Source organism: Canis lupus, chromosome 5, assembly GCF_011100685.1.
Source record: "Canis lupus familiaris isolate Mischka breed German Shepherd chromosome 5, alternate assembly UU_Cfam_GSD_1.0, whole genome shotgun sequence".
Classification (NCBI taxonomy): Eukaryota; Metazoa; Chordata; class Mammalia; order Carnivora; family Canidae; genus Canis; species Canis lupus.
In genome coordinates this window covers 71,648,244-71,666,302 of record NC_049226.1, presented here as the reverse complement: position 1 = coordinate 71,666,302, position 18,059 = coordinate 71,648,244, and the positions used below count along the sequence as shown (strand labels likewise).

The following is an 18,059-nucleotide window of genomic DNA, read 5'->3' as shown; positions in this document are numbered from 1 at the left end:
AAAATCAGATAACCAAAGTGAGAAACTGACATAGGAACAATCCCACAAGAAGAGGGTGATCACAGGATGTTCAGATTGGATATGGCTGGGACCCTCACACACCTTCTGTTCTTGGGTGAAGGGCCCAGGGATGAACTGCTTCATCTCCAAACCTGAACTAGGACAGAGAGAGTTCTCTGTGCATGGCCCCAGAAGATCCTTGATCCCCCGCCCACACATCTACCCATGAACCTCCGCCTCTGTTCATACGACTTTAGCAGCAAGGAAACCACTACTTTGAAAACTGATGGCCACAAGACGAAACAAACCAAAACACTGCAGCTATATTCATAATCACCAAAAACTGGAAGCAACCAAAATGTCTTTTAAGAGGCAACTGAATAAACAAACTGGTACATTTGTACAATGGAATATTATTCAGCAATAAAAAGAAATTAGTTATCAAGCCACAAAAGTATGCAAATGAATCTTAGATGCATATTGCTAAGTGAAAGAGGCCAGTGTGAAAGACTACGCACTGCACAATTCCAATTACATGACATTCTAGAAAAGACAAAAGCTTAGAATCAATCAAAGATCAGTGGTTGCCAGGTATCAGGTGGAATTAGAGGAGGTGGAGTAGGTGAAACACAGGGGATTTCTGAGGGCAGTGAAACTACTCTATGGGATACCACGATGGTGAATGTGGGACATGAAGCATTGGTCAAAACCCAAAGAACTCTGCAGCACAGACAATGAAGCTTAAAGTATGCAATTTAAAATTAAATAAACTTAGGAGACTGGAGGGATCCAAAGATGGCACACAGAATGTGATCAAAGAGTCACACTGTATGACAAATGCATGCAACGACCTCACAGAAGGGGGTGGGAGGACCTCACAACCTCAGAAACTCTAGGAATGACTAGAATCTGTAAAACTAAAGACGAAATAGCTCACAGAGAAACAGCGTGCTCCAGTTGGCAAAGCCGATTCCCATGGAGTTGGGTGAGAGTTCAGAATTCTGACACCATTACTCATGGTATCAACCATGGGTGCCACAGCTGAATGGGTAAGTAAACAGACAGGAGGATGACAGGAGCAATGCTTCTCGCCACTGGAGTGGGAGTTTACAGATGAGCATGGGTGGGAGGCTAGAATGATCTGGGTAGCAGTAGATTCAGTGTGGAAGGCATCAGTATGAACTCATGTTTAGCTGAATACAGATACAGACAGTTACATTCAGACATAATTACAGTTACATATGTGGACGCAGGACAGTATACATACATGTATTTCCTCACTCTGTTAGCTGAAAGGGCCCAGAACCATTGACACCCCAATAGGAGCAAGCACACCGAGGGCCCAGATGTTGGTGTCTGATACCATTCTCAGTTAAAGGAACCAGGATTCCCTGAAGAAATGGTGGATTCCAAGCTTGGGGCAGGAAACACACAGGATAAGCTTGTAGTGGTGGAAAGGAAGGAAGTGGTAAAAAAATTAAAAATAAAAAAAATAACCTCCTCAGTGAAGAGACATGTCAAAAGGACAGAGGAGCCAACTGAAAGCACTCTCAATGGCCAAAGGTTGAAAAATTTGAGGAACTGAGAATTGCATTATAACTGAAAGCAAAAATCAATACCTGTGAGTCCATACTGATGTCAGTAAATGATCAAATTAATAAATGAAGGGGGAGAAGAGACAAATCTCCCATGCAGGATTCCAAACAGTTTATGTAGATTCTCTGCCCACAGGGAGGTGAAGCCTAAGTGTCCCCACTTGTTAAGTGTGGGCTGTGCCCGGTGACTTCCTTCCCCATGGCACAGCATGTAGAGGGTCGGGGGACAGGCGGTGTAACTGGACAGTGGAGAAACCTGGCTGGGGTAGACGGAGAAGACAAAGCCCCTTCAGCCAGGTGACGGAGACCAGCATCAACAACGATGAGTCACAGTGATGGTGTGTGCCCCCAACACCATGTGTGGTCTTCCTCCCAAAAACCTACAACCCCAGTGTAGGCATGAGAAAAAGACTGAACAAATCCAAATCAAGGAGCACTCTACAAAATAATTCATCAGTGCACTTCAAAACTATCAAGGACATCAAAAACCAGGATGATCTGTCACAGCCCAGAGGAGCCTAAGGAGACACGACCACGCATTGCAATGTGAGATCCTGGTAGGATCCCAGAACAGACATTAAGGCAAAATCTAAAGAAACTTCAATAAAGTAAGGACTTTGTTAATGACAACGTATCATTACTGGTTCATCAACCATAGCAAATGCACCATACTAACATAAGATGTTAATAAGAGGAGGGAGCTGAGTGTGGCATATAGAGAAACTCTCTGTATTGTCTTCCCAATATATCTGTTAAGTCTAAAACTATTTTAAAAAGTGAGGTTTATTTGATTTGATTTGATTTGATTTTAAAGTTGAGTTAATAATAATAATTTTCTGGAACGCCTGGGTGGCTCAGTGGTTGAACAACTGCCTTCAGCACAGGGCGTGATCTCGGGGTCCTGGGATCAATTCCCACATCAGGTTCCCTGCCGGGAGCCTGCTTCTCCCTCTGCCTCTGTCTCTGCCTCTCTCTGTGTGTCTCTCATGATAAATAAATAAAATCTTTAAAAAATGATAATAATTTTCTAAAACCCCACAAAACAGTTCTTGGGTAATTCTGACATGCAGGCAGCTTTGAGAGCCTGGACCCATGCTTCTTTCACTTGGGTGTGCATCAGGATCACCTGGAGAACCATTAAAAGTCCACCTGCTGGGCCATACCCCAAACTGCTATCCCTGCTTCAGCAACCAGGCTCTGCAAACCAGGGTCCAGACAAACGAGGGAGGGGACCATCCATCACCATCACCAAGTACCCCCCCTGATGCCCAGGTGAGCCCTCTGCTTGAATGAACGCTGGTGAGGGTCTGAAGATCTTGTTGAGCATCCTCCACCTGCTGGGTGTGGTGGGTGACTGGCCCATGCAGGATGGAGCTGTGGGGATGTAGGAGGAGGTACAAGGAAACAGAGAGGGAGGTGTTGGAGCCTCTCATTTAGTTTTTGGCAGGGATGCTGGAACCCAATCGAAGCTGGCCCCTTGAAGTCCAACCTGCACCCTGCTTAGGAAAATTATTACATGGACAGAGTGAACAGCCACCCTGTTGGCTGATCCTCTGAGAGCAGGTTATGAGTATGAAGAAAGGGAACATATTTAAAGGACCTAGGACACAGTAAAGCAATGAATGAATGGTGGCTCTTACTTCCATGATCATTATTGCCTGGCTCAGTACACAAGTATTCCGGCAGTATTTTCTGCATGAACCCTGTCTCTCCAATAATACAGTAGGCATCTTAAGGGCAGGACCACTGTCACACACAACACAGCCCAACACAATACTTGTATACCAAGGCATTCACAGGAATTATTCCTTGGCCCCTGGAGCCTTGGGTCACCCTGGGGGTGGATTCAGATCCTTACTAAGCTTCGTGGGTCTCAGAATCTCAAGAACCAAGTCAAAGGCAGGGAGCAGGAAATGACACCCCCCCAGGGCCCCCTGGGAGGTCCCAGCATGCTGGGTCCCAGCCAGGTGAGCACCCAGCCACAAAGTGGCACAGAAGCTGCAGAGCCTGTGTCATCAGACAGCTTCCTTGAAGCCTCCTCATCTTGTACTTTCCCATTACTCCAAGCAACTGGGCTTTGTCAAGCCCTATGATGCGGGTAAAATGATTCAATGAACTCCGGAAAGTAAACGCGAGCATTTAATTAAAAGGCTGGTGTAGAGGGAGCTGTTTCTTCAGGGTTAACCTCAAAACCTTCAACTCCTCAGAAGAGCTTCCTAATTGGAGCTGGCCAGGGTTTCTGTAGCAGTCCAGGCAGATCCATGCCATGGCCCGGCTGGCAGAGGTAAGCGCATCATAGAAGCCGCCCTCGGAGGACACCGACTCCTGCCCGTGAGAAGTCAGAACCTCAGCGTGGTTCTGCAGGCCCGTGCGCACCAGCGCCTTCCATATCAAAATCCTCCTGCCCCCACCCCAACCAAGTCAAGGCGCTAATTAACAATTATATGAGAGAGGAGGAGGTGAGGCTTATCTTTTGTGAGCAGTTCTATATGTTGTCTACAGATCTCTCAACAGCCCTATGAAACTGCCTGTTTTTGTCTACTTTGCAGGTAAAGAAAAGTGAGTAACTTGCTGGAAGCCACAAAGATTTTAAATGGTATAGCCAGGAATGGAGTCAGCTCTCTCTCGTTTTATTTATTCATTTGAAATCTAATTATTAAAAAAAAAAGAAATCTATTTATCACCTTCTATGTATGGGCCAGCCAGATGCCAGATGATGAGATCCAATAAAAATCAGAGAAATAAGGTCCCTGCTTTTACAGAGTTTGCTTCGTGTCGGGGAGATGAAAAGTCAACAAATAAACTATTACCTAAAATCGTGACAGATGAGAAAATAGAGAGTGACATGACAGAGAATAATGAGGGTGGTGATCTCTGTAAATCCAAAGCCTGTGATCTTTCTGCAAAGGCACAGGATAAAGCAGCCCCCAAAGGACCACCTGACCAAATAAATCATATAACTATCTGAGGAAAACAGAACTGTTTGTTCTCCATCAGGACACTGGGCTCACATCTCTAATGGTGACTTGGAGGATGTATCATCTCTGGGCCAAATAAAAGAGCAGAACCTTCTTGGGGGCCTGAATTCACATCTGAAACTAAGTGGCTAACACGGGCCCTGCATTTTAGGAGGTGCAGAGGAGAGCCTCATCCCAGAGCCCCTCAGATGCTGCTGTCACATGGGGCTGCCCACAAGGCCTCTCCCCTTCTGTGGCATCATGCTTCCTGAGACTGTGGCAGGCTGACCAGGAAAACACCATGGGACACAGTACATGCTAGAAGCATGGAAGTCTAGGGCTTTGCAGCCAGGCAGCATGGAAATTCCAGCCCTACGTTTGCTAACTGGGAGAAGCGAGGAAGCCACATGGGCTCTTGAGCATCAGTCTACTTGATTAGAAGATGGGGCCAACAGGACCTGCTTTTCAGGGTTGTTTTGAGTTCAGTTAAAGAGCCAATATGGTATTAGCAAGTGCCCAACTCATCCTAGGCACACAAATGTCAGACCCCAAGTCATTCCAAAAAAGAGAAATAAACTGGTGAGTCTTCATAGCCATGCCCTCCTCCTCCCAAGACCCAGGAAATGGAGTTCTCGGTAGAGCAGACTGCCTGCCCTGTGAGTCCATAAACCAGGTTGAAACCCAACAAGGGGTCAGCGTGCAGACCCCCACACTCCGTCTCATGAGCTGCAAGGCTGGGTGGCTCACTCACCCACTCTGTGCCTCTATCACCAAGTGTGGATTGGGAAAAAAACATTCCTGCTTCACGGGATTGTTGCCAAGTAAAGGAAGTGATGGCTGCCGCATTCCTGGGATGCAGGACAGTTTCCTTCCTTCTTTTCCCTTCAAACCTTCCCACATTCCTTCCTTCAGAGTAAGTACAAAGGAGCATTTGACGTTAAGAAGTTTCCATAAAATTACGCTCTGACACAGCCCCTGTGCTCCAAACACGCGGAAGTGGCAGATAAATACCGGGCTCACAAACAAGATAATCATCTCTGTGTGTGAGGTAGAATGTCGACACAAAGCACTACGGGGGACTGGGAGTGCCAGGCAGGAAGTACATCTAAGGGCGGCTAAGACCAGTGTCCCACACAAGATGGGATAGGAGACCTGGGTCCAGCGCTTGACTCCAGGGGATATCACGAGGCCTCCTCCACGAAGGCAGAACAAAAACAAAGCTACGAGCTGCCCCTGGCCAAGCTGTACTGGGAGCTCCAGGCCAGGTGGAGGCAGACACAAACTATCAGGGAGGAAGTGAGGAGAAAGAAGGCTAAGAAAATCAAAACAAGAATTTCCCTCTTAAAATGAGTCAGTACACCTAAATTCTAAAACCTAAAGACCTCTAACGCTTAGAAACCTAGCCAACAAAATCAACATTTGTGACATAAATTACTCCAAAGAAGATAAATGAGTATCATGGAACAATCTGAAAAGGACTATAAAACAGGAATGTTTCAAATGCTCAAAGTGACAGATGCAAAGAAAAAAAAAAAAAACGCATTCATTGAAAATAAACAAAAATTCTCAAACAAAAGGTAAAGAACAAATGAAAAGAAAAATGGCAAATGGCAAATGGGAGAAAAATATTCACATGTCACGGATAAAAGACTAAGATCTGTAAATTGTAAGAAGTTTTAAAGACTTCTTGGAGACAGAAGGCCCCAAACTCCTCCTTTAACAAAGAGTGGACAGAAGATATGGGCCAGCATCCACAAATCTTACATGAAAATGGCTCTTAAACATAAGACCTCAACTTTCTTTGATAATGTAAATTAAAATCCAAAATAATGGAGTAAGAATCAAAACTATACTGAGATACCATTTCTCACCCACCCACTTGGCAAAAGTTCAAAATCCTGATACTGTGCTCTGCCAGAGAGGATGTGGGGAGTCAGGCATTCTCTTAATTGTGGGTGGGAGGCAAAATGGCATAACAGCAATGGAAGGGACCTTGGCAACACGTGACAAAACTGTTCATGCGCTTACTCTCAAGCTCACAATCCAATTCTAAAAATATGACATCAACATAAACCTCTAACAGTACAAAAATATATGTGCCTAAGATGACTCCCTGCAGGGCTCTTTGCAATTGCAAAATATTGGAAACTATCTAAATATCCAAGTATGGGATGGGGAAATAAAGTTCATTGGGGAAATAAAGTTGGGTGCATCCACACAATGGAATACTATGCAGCTGTTAAAAAGAATGAGCACTGTCTCTGTGAACTAATAGGGAGTGATTTCCAAAATATATCTTTGAATAGAGAGAGACAAGGTGCAAAAGTACTTTACTTTTAGTGTAAGAAAAAAGGAGAAAAGGATAAATCTGACTATTTTTTGTAAAAAGAAAACACAGTAGGAATAAACCAGAAGGTAATGAAACTGGTTATGCAAATACAAGGGGACACAAGTGTCTGGCAGGGAAAATACAGGAGAAGGGGTGAGTAAGGGTTGACACCTCCCTGAGTGCATCTTTCTGTTTTAAGTCCTGGAAGTATATTAAAGCATATCAAGAAAATAAAACCGATGAAGAAAAATAAACTGAATGCAAACAGAAAGTCAGGAATCTAACCCTATTTCAAATGAGTAACAAAAGCATGCTGGGGGAGCATAGAGAGCCAATATGAGTAACTTTTGAATGCAATATTATGACTTACACACCCTCGAACAAACCTTGAACTCTCCCTAGTGGGTTTGTTTTCATAATGGTTAGGTTGGGACAACCCCAGAATTATTTTATAGGCAGTATAGTATTGAGTAAATAAGTAAATGTGTGATGTTGTGGAGAGACAGCATTCTCTGAATGGAAGAAGGGTCAAACAAAGATGGAATAGGGTAGGGAAGAAAGAAATCAGTGGGATTGGAATGAAGAAATTTGGACTGTAAAAGGAAAAATTTGGAATAGGGACCACAGATTAAATTATTGTATCCACGTTAAATTTCTGAAGTTTATAACTGTACTGTGTTGGCTTAAGAGAGTATCTTTTTTCTTACAAGGCACTCATACTGTATATTAAGGGGTAAAGAGGCATGATATATGCAATCCATACTCAAGTGGCTCAGAAAAAATAATCTGTATATAATTTGTATAATTACTTACACATAATATATGAGTGTGAATGTATGTGAGTTTATACCTAAACATATACACATACATGAACATATAGATGTGGAGAAAGAGAGGGCAAACATGGAAGGAAAAATGTTTAAAACACCTGATGAGGGATGTCTGAGTAGCTCAAGTGGCTGAGCATCTGTCTTCAGCTCAGGGTGTGATCCCAGGGTCCTGGGATCAAGTCTCACATTAATCTCCCTGCATGGAGCCTGCTTCTCCCTCTGCCTACGTCTCTCTCTGTGCTTCTCATGAATGAATAATAAATAAAATCTTAAAACAAAAACAACCCACCTGATGAATGTGAAAAGAACTTTATGATGTTTTCTGTAAGTTTTAATAACTTTACAACAAAAAGTCAAATATACTTTTAAAAACAAATATCCTGAAAATAAGAATCAAGCTAAAAATCTCATCCATGAGATAACTCTACAAAAAGAATATTTGAAGAAGTAATAGCTCAGTATTTTCTAGAACTCAAAAAAAAAAAAAAAAGGAAGTTCTCAGTTTGAAAAAACACTGGTTACTAAGCAAGATGAAAAGGCAAATGATAATGAAACTGTAGCCTGTCATGGATAAAGAAAAGATCTTAAAATGTAGCCTGAAGAAAAAAAAAACCCTACATATTACAAAGGGTTGACAGATTGAAAGCAAGAGTGATACCACTGGCCTGGGAAGAAAAAGGAACTCCTGCCATCAGAATGCTGAGAAAATAGGTGTCAACCAAAACTTTTATACCTAGCTAAAACAGCATTTAAAGGCCTGAGTAGGGATCCCTGGGTGGCGCAGCAGTTTGGCGCCTGCCTTTGGCCCAGGGCGCGATCCGGGAGACCCGGGATCGAATCCCACGTCGGGCTCCCTGCATGGAGCCTGCTTCTCCCTCTGCCTATGTCTCTGCCTCTCTCTCTCAATCTGTGTGACTATCATAAATAAATAAATAAATAATTAAAAAATATATTAAAAAAATAAAAAATAAAAAAAAAATAAAGGCCTGAGTAAATGGGCATTTTCAGACACCCCAACATCAATAGCATTTATCTCCCAGAGTCTGAAGGAATTACAAAGAGAAACTTCACCATATAAAACAGTTAACTCAGAGGAAGACTTAGGACCACGAAACAAAGCTGGTCTTAAAAATTTACAGCAAATGAAATTTTTTTTTCATAAATGTAATCACTGACTATACAAATAATAAACATAATCTTTGCTGTTTAACAACATTGGGTGTACAAAACAAAACCAAGCTGTCCAATGAGAATTTAAAGCCAAGTAGCCTTGCTATATTCAATAGGACATCATATGTGTTTGAAAAAATCTAGAGTTGAGCATATATGCTAAAATTTAAGAATACAAATACAATATGTGGCTGGCTTCCAAGTCAGCCCAGGGTGAGGGAACCTATAAAATATACAGTTCATTAAAAAAACAAACAAACCAAAAAAAAAAAAAAAAAAAAAAGCTTGAAAGCATCAGGGAATGAGGAGGAGAGAAGAATCAGAGAAACAGAATGTAAAATAACAGAAAAAAATCCAAATATATTAATAATCACATTACTCTGAAGGAAGATTAGATTAATATATTAAAAGATAGAGATGATCAGATTGAACAAAAGATGAAAGAATCTGGGTGTGTGAAGGATTCCCTAAGAAGAGCTCCTTTTTTCTTTTTTCAAGATTTAATTTATTTATCTACAAGAGACACACAGAGAGAGACAAAGACATAGGCAGAGGGAGAAGCAAGCTCCCCACAGGGAGCCTGAAGGGGACTTGATCCCTGCATCCTGGATCATGACCTGAGCCAAAGGCAGATGCTCAACCACTGAGCCATCCAGGTGTCCCCCTAAAGAGAGATCCTTAAAGACCAAAAAAGTCATCTCAGCTCAGCTATAGAGAGGAATAAACTGGGCCAATCAACCAAGAAATGAAAGAGAGATTCCAAAACTATCAAGAAATGGTACACAGCCATCAATGTGCAGGAAGGAAAGGTGTCTTGGGAAACACACTGCAGTTTGTCAGATATGCAAAGAGAAATAGGTAAATAAGGGAAGCTGCCCTGGGATAGGGGAGGGCAGGGGTAAAGGGCTAGAGGGAGCCAAGGAGGTCTGCACAGACCAGAGGCAGACCACAGGAAACTTCTACCACACAGTATCAGCTCCCAAGAAACATGTCCAGTCTAGGCAGGGATTAGGGTCTGTGCCCATTTTCCCCATCAAGACCATGTCGAACCTTAAGCACAGAAGGGCACAGAGAGGAAGGACAGGAAAGTTCAGGCAGATCACCAGAGGATGCTATCCCTAACTAAGGGACACACTATCCAAGCTACTTCCACACGCACATGGTCCTTCTCAGGAACTCAGGCAACTCTTTGATTATCACAGGCAGTGGGGCTAAGAGAGATCTACACTTGGCCAAAACAATCCAAAATGCAGATTTTGGGGTCAGTACAGCCTCATCCTCAAAGTCCTTTCTCTCAATGGCTCACCATATGCAATATCTATATTTAGTTGGGTACTTACTATGTGATTCACGTAGCTTACCAATTCTAACAAAAGATACAATTTTATCCCCATTTTACAAAAGAGTAAACCAAAAGCCAAGGTCATCATGCCATCAGAAAGTGCCAGGATGGGGTTTAACCTCCAGCATCTTGATTTCAAACTTGACACTTAATTCAAGCACCAAGGCTCAAATCTAACACTAGTCTTGGGCTCTCCCACTGGTGTTGGCTCTGCTTTTCTTCCTGAGAGTCCAGTCTTCGCTAAACAGTGCAGAGAGGAAAGTTCGAACACTAAACTTGGACTGGTATCATGTGATGCCAAGCTCATTCTGCTATGTTATCATCTGTACACCTGCTGGATGCGCCCACTGAACTCTCTGGGGACAAGCCTGAGAGTTACTCACCCCTGCATCAGTAGGACAGAGCACAGTGTCTGGTAAACAGTGACTGCGCTACAAAATGCTCATCAGGGAAATGAATGAGTGAGAAACAAGTGGAGCAACCCCACTGTACCACAAGCCAACCTCGTAATGAACACTCCTCATGCTGGGGTGCATTCCATATTCATTTCTCCTTGTGTTGGCGGCCCTCCCACACCTTTGTATTAGTCCCGTGCAAGGAAACATTTGTTTACTGAAATCAGGTTGATCTCACACCTAGATGACTCATATGAGGCCTTCTGCCTCATGGCAGCCGAGCGAGATCTCACCTCTCAGAGACACCCAGGGAGACAATGCAGTGAGAGTGCTGTGAATTTTCCTTCCCTTGCACAGAACGTAGTGACACCATTTGTGGTCTGAGCCATCACAACACAGAAGGAAGAGGTTGAGAGACCACAGCCCGTCTCTGCCCTGGAATGCCCATGTGCTAAATGTCTCATCCCTCTCAATGCAGCTCTGTGGTTACCTGCTTGGGAAGTCTTCCAGAGCAGCTCATCCCTCTTCTTGTGGCTGTGTGTACATCGTTCTTCTTTCACACCCTTTACTCTACCTTCTACCATCCATTCAGCACATAATTGTGAGTGCCCATGACACGCCTGGCACCTGAGACACACTGATGGCAGAAACAGACAGGGATCCTGCTTTTCAACAGAACATCCTGCCATGATGGAAATGTTCTAGACCTGCACTGCCCAACACAGTAGCCAATAGTTGCATGTGACTATTGAAATTTTAACATTTTTGTTTCATTTTAATAAGCTGAAATCTCACCACACATGCATGACTGGTAGCCACCATCTTGGACAGTGCAGGTAATCCTGCTGCAGGATAATTATCTTGCATATCTTGTAAATCCTGACGTACCTTTTCTCAACTGTCTGACTCCCTCCTTACCCTCAGGTAGATTCATAAAGACAAGGGCTATGTTGCTTATTCTCAAATCTCCAGGACAGTGCAGCCCAGCATACAGAAATGGCTCAGGCACTGCTGGACCCAACCAATGAGTGAATAAAGCAACAGTGCTAGACATATAATAGAGGACCTACAGAAGTTTCCAACTCCTAACCAAAGGAGAGGAAGTGAGAACAAGAGGCCAGAGAGCAGGCTAGGGCACCGCTACTGGGCCAACAGAAAGATGCAAGTCCAGGCATCGCCCATCCTGCCCATTCTCCCTACTGTTCCAGGAGCTATCAGCGCCTTGGGAAGCAGATAGAATTCACAGAGAGAAGTCAGGCCTGGGACCACTGTAAGGGCAGGTCACACCGGAGCACCTTCAGCTGCAAACTGTGGCAGAGGGGTGGGTGGTAGGAAGGCTTAAAATAAACAAGAGAAGATTCATCAGTTCCACGGTTGAGCAAAACCATCACTTTGTTGACTGCAGGGTTAGGGTTTTCCAGCTGCAGTTCTTAGAAGAGAAAGTGATAGTTCTTGTGCCTGAGAGCCATTTCCTGGTCTGTGGTTGACTCACCAAAGATCCCTAAAGCATTGTGGATGGTTCTGAGAGCACGGCAAGGGAGGAAGGCGGGGGATGGGGGTGGGGGGGTGCAAGCTTTACATGTCCAGCACATCAGCGGGGAATCAGACTCAGCAGCTGGGGACAGCAGAATCTTTCAACAAAAGCATGGCTGGACCAGGTCAGGATCTTCGTGGGGTGGGGGGGGGGGGGGGTGGCTGAAGTTGAAAAGATCCCCCTAGTCACCGTACCAACTGGTGTCATGAGAGTTCAAAGTACCCAACTTGCATCATCTGAACTCAATATGTGTATGGTTATTTCACGGCTGAACCAGCCCGTAACTGACTCCAAGTATAAAATCCCTGAATTCAAGAGCAAAGTCCAAATTGACAAATGTTTTAAAGTCATACTTAGCCATGTTAACCATCATCCAGCATGTTATAATTATGCTTCCTGACATGCCTTGGATTTAAGGAAAGTTGGGGTTCCAGCATTACTTAGCATTGCTGGGAGGGATGGATTGTACACCTTATGCTTATTGTCAGATGACTAAATGTTTTAACCAGGAGAGCAAAGCATGAATCCAACATGTAAAATAACTTCATAAAATGAACTTTTTCCAACAGATCAAATCACACCTAGATTCTTCCCAGGGCCACACCGACCCTCAAAGCACTATTAGGCCAGAATCCTAGATCACAGAGAGGCTCCCTAGTAACCTCAAAGTGCAAAGTGACTTGGCTTAAATCCATTTTCTCATCTTTTCTTGCTGTGGCTCAGCTCCCAAACTGTACCGGTGGGCCTGATCTGTCTTCCAACCTGAACTCTCCTGCCCCTAAAACATCCTCCTCCCAGGACACCCTGAAGTTCTCTGAAGTCCCCCGAAATTTCCTACCTCTGGGCCATTGCTTCAGCTGTCTCCTGGGCCCCAAATGCTATTTCTCTCAACCTTCACACCAGATCCTCAGGGCCACCTGAAAGACTTCTTTTCCAGGCAGCTGCCCCTTCCTCCCTAGGCTCCTGGGCACAGACAACAGCCCACCACAGTGGCCCCATGGCTGTCTGAATGGGCTCTGAGTTCTCAGCAAGCTCAGCTTTGCAGCTGGTCATTTGGGACCTTCTGATCTCTTCATTGGCTTCACTAGCTTCAAGTTCTCTGGAAGACAAGGCCAGTTCCCAGCATGTGGTGGGCACAAAGTTTAACTCTTTAACTGAATTGTAGAAAAAAATAATGATCTCAAGAAGCTAAACCAAAAAAAAAAAAAAAAAGAAGAAGAAGGAAAGAAAGAAAGCATTTTCAAACATGATGTAGTTCTTCCTCTGAGCTCCCAGATAACCCTATCCCTCAGGAGGCAAAACTGCAGCAATCAAGAATATGCGTATGGAGCCAGACCCACTGGATCTGAATCCTGAGACAACCGCCTACCAACTGATAGACCATAGGCAAGTTCTCTCACCTCAATATGCCCTAATTTCCTTCTCTGTAAAATGGAGAGAGAAATAGGTCCTACCTCTTGGATTAACTGAGTTACTCCATATATGGTGCTTAGAACAGGACACAGCTCATAGCATGGGCTCCATAAATAAATGCTGCCTGTTTTGTTATGGTATGGAAATTGCTGATTTGTCTTTTCCCCATTTATTTGTCTTCTTCCCTAAACCGTGAACATCTTGTGTTATTCATCATTATATTCCCAGGACAAGACACACAGTGACCCACTTCTAGGTATACACAGGGTCTGGCTTATAGCAATAACTAAATGTTTGAGGAAGAGGCCGTGTAGTTTACTGATGATGCTCGAAGTGGATATTATATATTTTCTACAAATCGTAATTAAGATACAGTGTCTACTGTGCAGAACATTCTTCCTTCTCGTCTTTGCCTGACCACACTCCACTCATCCTTCAGGTCTCAGATTAGATGCTGCTTTCACCTAGAAGTCCTGTCTCTAACCTCCTCATTCTGGTGGGCCCCTCCCTCATGCAGGGCGCTCCCATACCAGGGTGCATTGCAATGTCTGGCTACTTCCTTGAGCTTTCCCACAAGACGCTGAGCTGGGACCACACCATCTCTCACACCCTGCTGGAAACCCAGCATCCTACACCCTGTCTGGCACACACAGGTGCTCAGTTGTTTCCCTTTCCCACCAAGGGAATTTGAGGAGTTGCAGGTGGGAAGCCAGGCCAGTGAGGGGACATCTTGCTTAAACTCCAGGAACACAGCACAGATTCACTCTCCACCAGTATGGAGAAATGGGAGGAAATCGAGAAAGAGGAAGGTGAAAAAAAAAAAAAAAAAAAAGATCTCTATAGTAAAAAGAAAAAAACACACCTAGAGTTAAGAAGTCTCCAACCCAGTATCACTGTCACCAAGATGGTGGGGAGAAGGCTCAAAACCCCGATTTCCATCAAGAATGGAGTGACCAAAAAAAAAAAAAGAATGGGAGTGACCGGGTTGGTCACCCTCCTACCCAGAAGTGGAGCCTCCCAAACTCTCCTTCCTGGTTTACACAAAGAGAATGAAAATAAATATCCTATCATCCAGGAAAAAATAGCAGGGCATCCGCAGTAGGGTTAAAAGCATGCCTTTGAGTAAAGCTAGAAGCCCTATCAGCACCAGGGTCTAATAGTGGGAAGAAAAGTCATCTTTTACTGAGCACTCACTATGAGCCAGGCCCATCTAAGCCCCTGCGGTAGGTACCATTATTTCCAGAGCACGGAGGTGAGAAAAATCAAGGCTCCCAAGCTGGGAAGACTTGCCTAGGGTCACTGGCTCCATGAGAGGTGGAGTTAGTACTTGACTCACAGACCCTCTGACTCCAAGCCCATCCTCCCCCTTTCCAGTTTCTTCCTTGTCATGCTGCCTCCAGAGTTTGAAGCAGGTTAATTGAGAGATCTAATCCTTTCTGCAATGGGGATTTCTATTAAGAAGTCCACTGCATGTTCTCTGCAGAAAACAGAGAAATGCAGCCCAAATGAAATGCGCCCTGAGAAATGGATCTGCAGTAGCCCTGATGGGGGGCGGGGCTGGAGGTGGGGCTGGGGCAGTGGAGTGGGGAGCCCAGGCACTTGATGAAGAGCCTGTGAGACAGTGTGAATATTAAGGGGGAGAAGAAGCGCAGCAAGGAGGGCCCTCACGGCAGATGGTGAAAACAACTGTCAGACAGACAAGGGAAAGGGGATCCTTCCATTGCTGCTGTGAAGAACCTGACAAAACACTAGCTCTCCATGTCATGTCTCCAGGAGCAGGGAGTGCAGTGTGAGAACACGGGACAGCCCAGGGTGGGGGGTGACGCTGACATAAGTGAATGAGGGGGGGACCTGGCACAGGACCCTCCTCTTACAGCAGTGAGGGATTCTCGCTTTCTCTCTTTCATCTGTTCATTCATCCACTCCCTCATTTGGCAGGTGTCTCCAAAGCACCTACTATGTGCCCAGCCATGTGAGACACAGCTGTGAGCAGAATAGAGACCACCCCTGCCCTCACAGAGCTCAGGACCTCAAGGAGTGAGGGACGCGGAGGGAGATCACCCACACAATCAGGTTGTGACCGTTACCCCCTGAGGTACGTGCTGTTGGTATAGCAATACTGCTCTCCGTGTGCAAACAAACTGCAAGCTGACTCACATGGGGTATCGCTGTTTGGGAGAGCCACGGAGGAGGAGGAGAGGCTGACCACCCACACAAGGGCTGGCGGGAGGGGAACACACATGCAGAACACGAAGAGACAGGTGTGGACAGGGCCCAGGGCCGGCCGGACTGGGCAGGCTTCTCGGGCCTGCAGCATGTGGGCCATGTGAAGGGCTTCCTCAGCCTCTTCCAGAATCTCAAACACTCTCCTACTGCAGGCTCCACCTGTCTGGTTCTCTGGCCGACTCTGACGACATAGAGGATTCCCTGGAGCTTCAGCCTCCCCTGTGGGGTGGTCTACAATCGCTGGACTGCCACATTCTTTGTGATAGGGCTCCAAACACGTACACATGGAGCCTTGGCTCTATGGCCCTGTGCCTGCAGTTGGCATCCCCACCATCCCTGCCTTTCTCCTGACTCATTCTGGCTCATTCTATCAGATTCAACTTGTGCATCACCTCCTCCAAGAAGCCCTCTCTAACTCCCTGACCAAGCTGGCATAGGCATCCCTGCCTGGAGCTGCCTCAATACCATCTGCTTCTATCTCCGTGGTGCAAGGCACTGCAATGACTTGTCTAAACAGTTCCTGCTATAGGGCAGTCACTCCATGAGTACTGGCTGAGTTAACATCCATAAGAAAGGATTAATATGCACAATAAAGGAAAGTGCTCTAAAATGCAACTAGGAAAATACAAAAATCTGGTTAGAACACTGGGAGAGATTTGAAATTAGAGTAGCTAATACTTATCAGACGTCTACTCTATGGCAGGTAATATTCTTAGGACTTTCTATGAAGGAATTCACTTATTCTGTACCCCAATCCCACGAGATGACTATATCTGTAGTTTATGAATGAAGAATTTGGCCCAATGAGGCTGAGCCATTTGCCAGAGGCGACGCAGACAAATGCCTGTGTCCACCCGCCACACTGAGTGTTGGTAGTGAGACTATGTTTGGGCCACTCCCAGGGAAAGAAATACCCCCTGGCAGGAACACAAGATGCTCACCCTTATTTGTGAACTAAAATCACAATGACAGAGCTTAGAAAAGCAGGGCAAACACTGGGAATAGCCAGGGTTGGCAAGAGGGTGTCTTTGGAGGCAGCATAAGTGTTCATTAGAGAGAGAGAGACAGTTTGTCTGGACACTAGAGAACTCTGAGTGGCTAAACGGGGAAGCAGACCCACATGCCTGACACAAATGGATTTTTAAGTTAAAACAAGATGTTCTCACCATTTCCAGTCTTCACTTGGATATCACTGTTCTCGTGAAGCCTTGGATTCTTGTTGTGTGTGTGGTGTGTGTTCCTTTTAATCTGAGGCCCAGAGCGAAATCACTCAGTACTAGTCATTTGGCTTCCCTGGAAGGCCAAGTCAGCATCTTTGGAACCACTAAGGATGGCTCAAAGGCAGGCCCCCTAGGGGTGCTGGCCAGAACCGTGCCCCAGGACACGGAAATATGTGCTGGTTTGAACTTTAATCACTGTGGTGCCTTTTGTCCTTCTTAAAACTGTTCACACACCTCTGAGAGCTTTAGCATCACCAGGCATGGCACCATGCCCCAAGTCCTCCCCTTGGCTCTCTGTGTCATGACCTCCTTGACTGAGACTCAGTTTCCTCATCTAGAGGTAAGGCTAATTATGGCAAACTTTGTTGTGTTGCTATGTTGTGAAGCTGCTAACTCAGAGAAACGCTGAGGAGATTGAATGATATCCAGTGTGCCAGACACAAAGAAGGAGCTCAGCGCCACCACTATCATAGTCATCAGAGAAGACTGGCCTTTTGTCTGAGTACTGGGGTGTGGGGGTAAGCCATGGCCCCGGGGGTCTACCCTGATGGGGAGGAGTGACTTTCCACCAAAGTTGGCAAGCCAGTTTTCATTACTGTTTTGAGACCCCCTGCAGACAATGCACCCCACCCCACTGCCTGTACCCTTCGGAGGGTGGAGGGACAAGCTGGGGGGCAGAGGGGGCACTTCCACTGCTCACCCACTTGCTTGGGTTCACCACTGATGAATGTCATCTTGGAAACAGTTCCTAAGACTTGTTTTGAGGTAGTTGAGAGGAAAAGAATATCTGAGCTGACAAGGAAAGCGATTAGGCGATTTCCGAATCTTGACATCAGCTTCTGTGGATGCCAAAAATCAAATTCAGGAGCAGGGATCCAACTATAATGCTGATTTCCCCCTTGGACTCGCCATTGGTCAGGTGACAGTCAGATTTTCCATCACAGTCTGGCACATTCGCTCAGAGGCAGTGGCCAAGTTGGAAGTTCTTCACGTTACCCCATAAGAGCATCTTACGTTCATTCATTAGCACCAGTCACTGACTTGCCAC

General features: G+C 45.2%; 1 protein-coding gene and 1 long non-coding RNA gene across 3 annotated transcripts in view; one reads left to right on the top strand and one right to left on the bottom strand.

The window, feature by feature from the left end:
* CDYL2 (chromodomain Y like 2) overlaps positions 1-18,059 on the bottom strand; it is a 195,068-nt gene that overhangs the window by 28,309 nt on the left and 148,700 nt on the right. The gene's annotated exons all lie outside the window — the stretch shown is intronic.
* LOC119871941 lies at positions 634-16,324 on the top strand. Its single transcript, XR_005360042.1, has 3 exons — positions 634-1,049; positions 15,504-15,660; positions 15,944-16,324. It is a non-coding gene; the product is annotated as an uncharacterized LOC119871941 (long non-coding RNA).